Consider the following 7,606-nt stretch of genomic DNA (forward strand, 5'->3'; position numbering starts at 1 on the left):
GACTTGGGGTTTCTGTGCTGTGTGACACAGGATGTAAGTAACAATCTGGAACTCCTAACTTGCACTATTCTAGGAAGTACAGTGATGATATGTGTGCAAAGATTTTAAATTTTAACAGAAAAAGTACCAAGTTCCTGAAATTCAATAAAATATTTTTATTAATAAAAAAATTGTTTAACTTCAGAAAATAAATCCATTAATTACATTAACTGACTTGAGAAACTATATCATGTCAATGAATACAGAAAAATTATGATAAAAGTCAATGTTATCTTTTGATTAAATAAACTAAAGCAATCTCTTAGCAAAAAATAAAAACTGGCTCTTCCTAGGCCGGTGCTCAGCACGAACAAGGCCATGTTCCGTTCAAGCGCGAAGATTGTGAAGCCCAATGGCGAAAAGCCGGACGAATTCGAGTCTGGCATCTCTCAGGCTCTTCTTGAACTGGAGATGAACTCAGATCTAAAAGCTCAATTAAGGGAGCTGAATATAACAGCAGCTAAGGAAATTGAAGTTGGTGGTGGTCGGAAAGCTATTAAAATCTTTGTTCCTGTTCCTCAACTGAAATCTTTCCAGAAAATCCAAGTCCGCTTAGTACGTGAACTGGAGAAAAAGTTCAGTGGAAAGCACGTAGTCTTTATTGCTCAGAGGAGAATTCTGCCTAAACCAACTTGGAAAAGCCGCACAAAAAATAAACAAAAGCGCCCCAGGAGCCGCACCCTGACAGCTGTGCATGATGCAATCCTTGAAGACTTGGTCTTTCCCAGTGAAATTGTGGGCAAGAGAATCCGTGTAAAACTGGATGGCAGCCGGCTTATAAAGGTCCATTTGGACAAAGCACAGCAGAATAACGTAGAACATAAGGTTGAAACTTTCTCTGGTGTGTATAAGAAGCTCACAGGCAAGGATGTTAATTTTGAATTCCCAGAGTTTCAGTTATAAACAAAATGATTAAATAAAGGTATTGTTCAGAGAAAAAAAAACTGGTAAGAACTCCCTTATGATAAGTAGTATCTCAATAAATAAATAACTATAGCTTTCCAGCAGGCACCCAGGTGCAGCAAATCTTCTTGCTAGCCACAGACAGAGGCAGAGTAAGTTCCCTTCTCTGTGTGCCCTCAAGCCACAGCAAACTTTGTAAAAGATAGGGAAAAAAAAGACCACAGATATAAATTGCTCTCTGCTTCCCTCCTGGAATGTTGAGCTCACCAACTGAGGCAAGTTCTCTTTCTAAGTACAGGGACCAGAACGGTTTTCAGGCAGGGCAAGTTGCCCTCCTCTCCTTTGGAGCAGTCAGCTCCCCAACTAAGGTCACTGGACCTAGGAACTGTTGGGACCCCAGACAAGAAACTGTATCACAACAATGATACAAAAGAAGCAGACTACCTCACATTCCACACAAAGCCAAAGGAAAATATCACCCCTTAAAAAGTGATCAAAACACTGAAATAATGGAAGTCCTGAAGTTTGATCAAACTTTCTGTCATAGAATTTGAAAAAACAGTGGTGGAGTGTTTTCAATGAGCGAAACAATAACTCCAAGAATTGTAGGATTCTACAAGCAAAAGCTAAGAGGACTTTAAGTAATTCAAGGTAATGCACATAAAGCAAATGAGGCACTGTAGTTGTGTGTACTGTAAAGTTGGAACTGACCCACAGTTGACCTTTTGGTAGGTTTTCTGGAGCAGTTATTATATGGAGGAGATTGTGCCTCTCTCTCCTCTGGAGTAGATGGTGGCCTCAAATCAAAAGGTGTGCCTTTGGGATTACAGCACAGCTTCTTACCACTATGCCAAGAGAACTCCCTAAATGAGGTATTAGAAACCCTAAAGAAACAAGAAACAGCAATCCAGAATTTTAGGACCAGCATCTCAGAAGACATCAATATGTTGGAGGGACAGACAGACAAGCAGAATTAAAGAGGCAGAGTCCAGAATCAGAAAAAGAAGATACAGCTCTAAGCAGTGATTTGCTAGAGCAAAAAGCATATTCAATAAGGAAGGAAAATCAATAAAGTCTAAGAATACTGAGGGACACTTAATTCTTTAAGAGAAATAACATGTACATATTATAATTCAAGACCAGGAGGGGGGAAATGACACTGAGGAAGTTGTAGAAGAGTTACTAGAAGAAAACTTTTATTTTGAAGAAGAAATTATGGTATTATGAAGGTATTATGAAGAAGAAAAGAATATAGACATCCAAGAAGCTGAGCAACCCTCATACACAGTAGAGCCTAAAAGAAAAACACCAAGGTATATTATAGTCAAATTTGCCAGATTCAAAGAGTAGGAGAGAATTCTGAAAGCAGCTAGGGGAAAACAAAAAGTAACCTATAAAGGAGAGCTAATAAAAACATATATGTGAACAGATCCTTTGGGAAGTTGGACTTTATGAGAAGGGAAGTGGCATCAGGATTGGAGGAAGGCAACCTACGATATGCAGATTGAAGCTCAACATCAAGACAAAGATTCTCACAACTAGGCCAAATGGCAGCACCATGATAGATGGAGAAGAGACTGAGATTGTTAACAATTTCAGCTTGCTTGGTTCCACAATTAACACTCTTGGTACCAACAGTCAGGAAATAAAAGACAAATTTCACTGGGAAAATATGCAGTCAGGGACCTCTCCAAAGTGCTAAAGAACAACGATGCCAGTCTAGAGACTAAGATGCACCTAATATAGGCCATAGTCCTTGCTATTACTTGCTGTGTATTAGAGAGCTGGACAATGACCAAGGATGACAGAAAAAGAATTGATGCTTTTGAGTTGTGGTGTTGGAGAAGAGTATTGAACATACCATGGATTACCAGCAAAACAAATAAGTCTTTCTTGGAAAGGGTGAAACCAAGTTTCTCCTTGAAGGCTAGAATTTTGAAGCTCCATCTCATATACTTTGGGCATGTGGTCAACAACAACAATAAAATCAAGTGTCAATTTCTCAGCAGAAACTATGTGAGTAAGAAGGCAATTGTTGTTATTGTTGTTGTTGTTCTTGTTGTTACGTATCATTGAGTCACCTACAACTCATAGAGTCCCTGTGTACAATAGCTCTGAATCTGGCCCTACCCTCAGCCAGTCTCACTGTCTCTGACACACCTACACCCATTACTCCAGTCACTGTGTCAACTCATTTCAAATGGGGTCTTCTTCTGTACTGTCTCTCCACTCTTCCAAGCATGATGTCTTTTTCTAAGGACAGGTCCCTTTTGGCCACATACCCAAAGTATGTAAGATGGAGTTTCAAAATCCTTGCCTCCAAGGAGCAGCCTGGTTTCACTCACTCCAAGATAAACCTCTTTGTTCTTTTGGCAGTCCATAGTATGCTCAACACCCTTCTATGGCACTACAACTTAAAGGCATAATTTCTTCTTTTACCATCCTCAGTCATTGTCTAGCTCTCTGATGCATAGCAAGTAATTGTGAGGATTATGGCCTGAATCAGGTGAACCTTAGTCTCTAGACTGACACTGTTGCTCTTTAGCACTTCGGAGAGGTCTCTGACAGGAGATTTCCCCAGAACAATTTTTCTTTTTATTTCCTGACTGCTGGTGCCAAGTGTGTTTTTTGTGGACCTGAGTAAGTTGTATTTGTTAACAACCTCAATCTCTTCTCCATCCATGATGGTGCTGCCAATTGGCCCAGTAATGAGAATCTTTGAATTCTTGATGTTGAGTTTCAATCCATATTGAAGACTACAGTCCTTGACCTTCCATAGCAAACATTTCAGATCCTCCTCAGTTTCAGCAAGCAAGATTGTGTCATCTATGTAATGCAGGTTGTTGATGAGTCTTTCTCCAATCTTAATACCACCATCCACCTCATAAAGTCCAGCCTCCCAAATGATCTGTTCTGTATATAAATTGAAAAGGTATGGAGACAGAACACATCCCTGATGCACACCTTTCCTAATTTTGAACCATGCAGTGTTTCCCTGCTCTGTTCTGAGGATTGCTTCCTGGCCCAAGTATAGTTTCATATGAGCACAATTAAATGTTCTGGGAATGTCCTGGTCTCTGGAAAATGGAGAATTATCATTATCACTTCTTTTTCACCCCGGGTAAATTCTCCTACCACCAAAATTCCACTGAATTTTACAGACAATAAGGAGATGCAAGAAACAAATTAGTGTCAAATTAGTTTCGGGAAGGCCCTGGGCTCTGGAAGCCTAGGAGTTGCTACAATCACTTCTGCTGTTTAGCCCTAGATAAATCCCCTCCCAACAAAATTTCAATGAGTTTTGTGGGCAGTCAGGAGATGCAAGAAAAAAAGACCACTGACCCAAATTTCAATAAGGTCCTGGGCTCTGGAAGCTGGAGAGTTGTCTTCAGGCCAAATGAGCAACAGCAAAATACCAGATAGAGGAGACATTGCCCTCAGCAGGGAAATTACCCTACTGTGACAGCACTGTGCTGCAAATGAAAAAGTAGAGACACTAAGTCACAAGACGACAGTGCTGGAACAGAAGTTCAGAGAGAAGGATCTTTCCCCAGAACCGCTTCTGGGAAAAATTGCTCCCTAAAAATAGTTCTTGGAATTCAGACTTAGACTTCCTAAACTCACAAGAAACTGGCAGCAGTGTGAGGCGCAAGGCATCATGGCAGTATTTGAGGCCTGAGCTATCATATTAAGGTTGGTTGGGAGGAGGAAGGTGCTGGTCTGCCAAGGCAGAGTTGAAGGGAAGGGGACGCTGGTGGAGCAGGGCAGGGATAGGACCAAGACATACTCACCAAATGGGGAGACGGACACTGAACCTATTGGTTACTTCTGTAATTAGAAGTACCTAATCTGATCCTTTCAGTAAAATGCTTGTCTGTTATAGGCTGTTCTAAAGCTGAGCATGCAAACTAAGACTAGGGAGAAAGATTGGCCATTCAGCTCCGAAATAACAGGCCTTTGAAAACCCTACATACAATAGAAAAAGACAATGAAATGACATATACCAAACTCCCAAAGACCACAACTGCCAACCAAGAGCACTGTGCCCAGAAAAACTGTCCATTAAATATCATGGAGAGATCCACACATTCTCAGAAAAGCAGAAACTAAGGAAGTTTGTGAAAACAAGACCAATGTTGCAGGAAATAGTGAAGGAAGTCCTCCTCATAGAGACTTCACAGAAAGGTGGATGGATCAAAGTAACAACCAGCTAAAAAGAACCAACTAAAATCTTAACCTTTCCTATCAATATTACACTGTATGTGAACAGTTTAAATGCACCAGTGACGAGAAAGAGAGTAGCAGATTGGATAAAAAAGAAAAAAACCCATCAATACGCTATCTACAAGAGATTCACTTAAAAACTTAAGATAAAGACAGACTGAAAATTGAAGGGTAGAAAATAAATATAACAAGCAGAAGATGCCATCAGACGAGACACTCTTCCCTAAAGCCAGCTCTTATAGGGGTGGAGGAGAGAAGGGACTGAAACTCCCCTGGGTAAAGGCTCCTCCATCTGGGGATCCCTGCCACCACGGGGCCATTTCAGGGACTAAACAGGACAACAGAGTTTAGGACAGACTCTCCAAGCAAGGGAAAGACTTTCTCAGCTGGCATGAGAAAGAGACATACCTTGAAACCACTATGGACAGAAACTGATCTTACACCGCTCCAGAGATAAAGGAAGACATAGGCTTCAGAAGAGAAGATGTCATCAGCTACAGAAGAAGGTGCAAATTATAGAGGAAACAATGAAAGCCATTAAAGCCTCCAGAGACAGGGAACTAGAAGAAATATACCTATGAGGATCAACTTGAAAAGTGATGGTACAAAAGATGTAACAAAAAAACTGAAACAATTGAAATTACTGAAGACAAAGAGGTACAACAACTTAAAAAACCATGACAAGATAGAGATGGTACAGCCAACACAGAATATGCAAGGAAATAACAGAAATGCATGAAAACGGAATCCAGACTATTAAGACGAATACATGTCCAACATACCGGAGAGACAAAAGAGATGGAGCAATCGGTGAGCTGGAAGACAACAACCTCAATCAAAATACACTAGAAGAAAAATCAGAGATGAGACATAAAGACAATGACAGAAACATTAGAATCATGTAGGTTGACATCAAATGAAAAACATACATATAATTGGAATTCCAGAATACAAGAGGAACAGGGAAATCACTTAGAAGACTGTGGAAGAGGTACTAGAAGATAACTTCCCTGGTATTATGAAGAACAGGGAAATCCACATTCAAGAAGCTCAGCAAATACCAAATAGACTAGACCCCAAAAGAAAAACATCAAGACATATCATAGTAAAATTCTCCAAAATAAAAGATAATGATAAAATACTAAAAGCAGTGTGAGCAAAATAAAGAGTCACCTATAAAGGAGAAACTACTATATTAAGTTCTGATTTTTCAGCATAAATCATTTGAGAAAGGAGACAATGGGATGGCATATACAGAAAATGGAAAGAAAACAATCACCAACCGAGGACTGGACAGCAAATGTGTCCATCAAATAGGAATGTGAAATTAGGTATTTTGCAGAAAAAAAGGACTTAAGGAATTTGTAAACACAAGATCAAGTCAACAAGAACTTTTAAGGGAAGTACTTCACCCAAAGAAACCAAAGGAAAGTGGATGGACTATACTAACCAGAAACAACAGAAAGAAACACAGCAAAATGGCAATGATAAAACCTGGATTGTCAATAATCACACTTAACATGAATGGACTAAATGCACCAATTAAGAGAAAAGGTAGCTGAATAAATTTTTTTAAAAAAACCAAAGTCCATCAATATGTTGCTGTCACCAAGTCTACATAAATTATTTCAGAAAAAAGAAAAAGATTGAATACTCTTAGATTTCTCCTGGAGCTCTGGTGGCCTAGTGGCAAGAAGCTGTGCAACATTCCTGGAGGCACGCGGTTTGAGGCCACCAGCATCTCTGCAGGAGAAAGATAGACAGTCTTCTCCTGTTCAATTAACTGCCTCTGAAAACCTGGCAGAGGGTCAGCTATGGTCAGTTCCAACTCTACGGTACTCAACAACAGATTTGTTCTATGAAACATATCTCTGATACTAAGGTCCAGTAAAGACTCCACCTAAATAGGAAACTAAAGACCAATATCTGTCATGCATATGTTGTTGTTAAGTTGTAGATGACTCATAGCAACCCTATGAATGAAAGACCTGAACTTTTGTATAATTTCATTGTTTCTCCAAGTTCATAGAGTTTCTGGAGGCAAGCTACTTCGGAAGTGGATGCCACTTCTGCTTCCAAGCTTGTTTTAATTGGGGAGCTCCACCAAACATTGTCCACCATGGGTAACCATTATCACATTTGACACATCAGTGTCAGTGTTTAGCATCAAAGCAACCACAAGTTGCCTCTGTACAGCAAATGGACAGACCAGTGCTATATGAATTAGAAGAATGTTTGACCAAAAACAATTAAAACCAGGCCTGAGGGCCGCAGATTAAAATCACCCACCTTTGGCTTGGTAGCATAGCTTTCTATCCACTAGGCCAAGAGAGCTATCTCTATGTGTTGTTAATTGCTATCAAGTCATAAACAACAATAATGTTATGCATATAGATGCAAGAATTCTCAACAAAATCCTGACCAACAGAATCCAATAGTA

At 39.9% G+C, this 7,606-nt stretch overlaps 1 protein-coding gene and 1 pseudogene across 1 annotated transcript in view; one reads left to right on the top strand and one right to left on the bottom strand.

Moving 5' to 3' along the window:
* The window catches only part of LOC102864547 (coiled-coil domain-containing protein 39-like), a 123,383-nt gene that overhangs the window by 26,524 nt on the left and 89,253 nt on the right, over positions 1 to 7,606 (bottom strand). The gene's annotated exons all lie outside the window — the stretch shown is intronic.
* On the top strand, positions 358 to 942 carry LOC102845245 (annotated as a pseudogene).

This window comes from Elephantulus edwardii, unplaced genomic scaffold, assembly GCF_000299155.1.
Source record: "Elephantulus edwardii isolate Elephantulus edwardi_28Jun2011 unplaced genomic scaffold, EleEdw1.0 scaffold00031, whole genome shotgun sequence".
NCBI classification, from domain to species: Eukaryota; Metazoa; Chordata; class Mammalia; order Macroscelidea; family Macroscelididae; genus Elephantulus; species Elephantulus edwardii.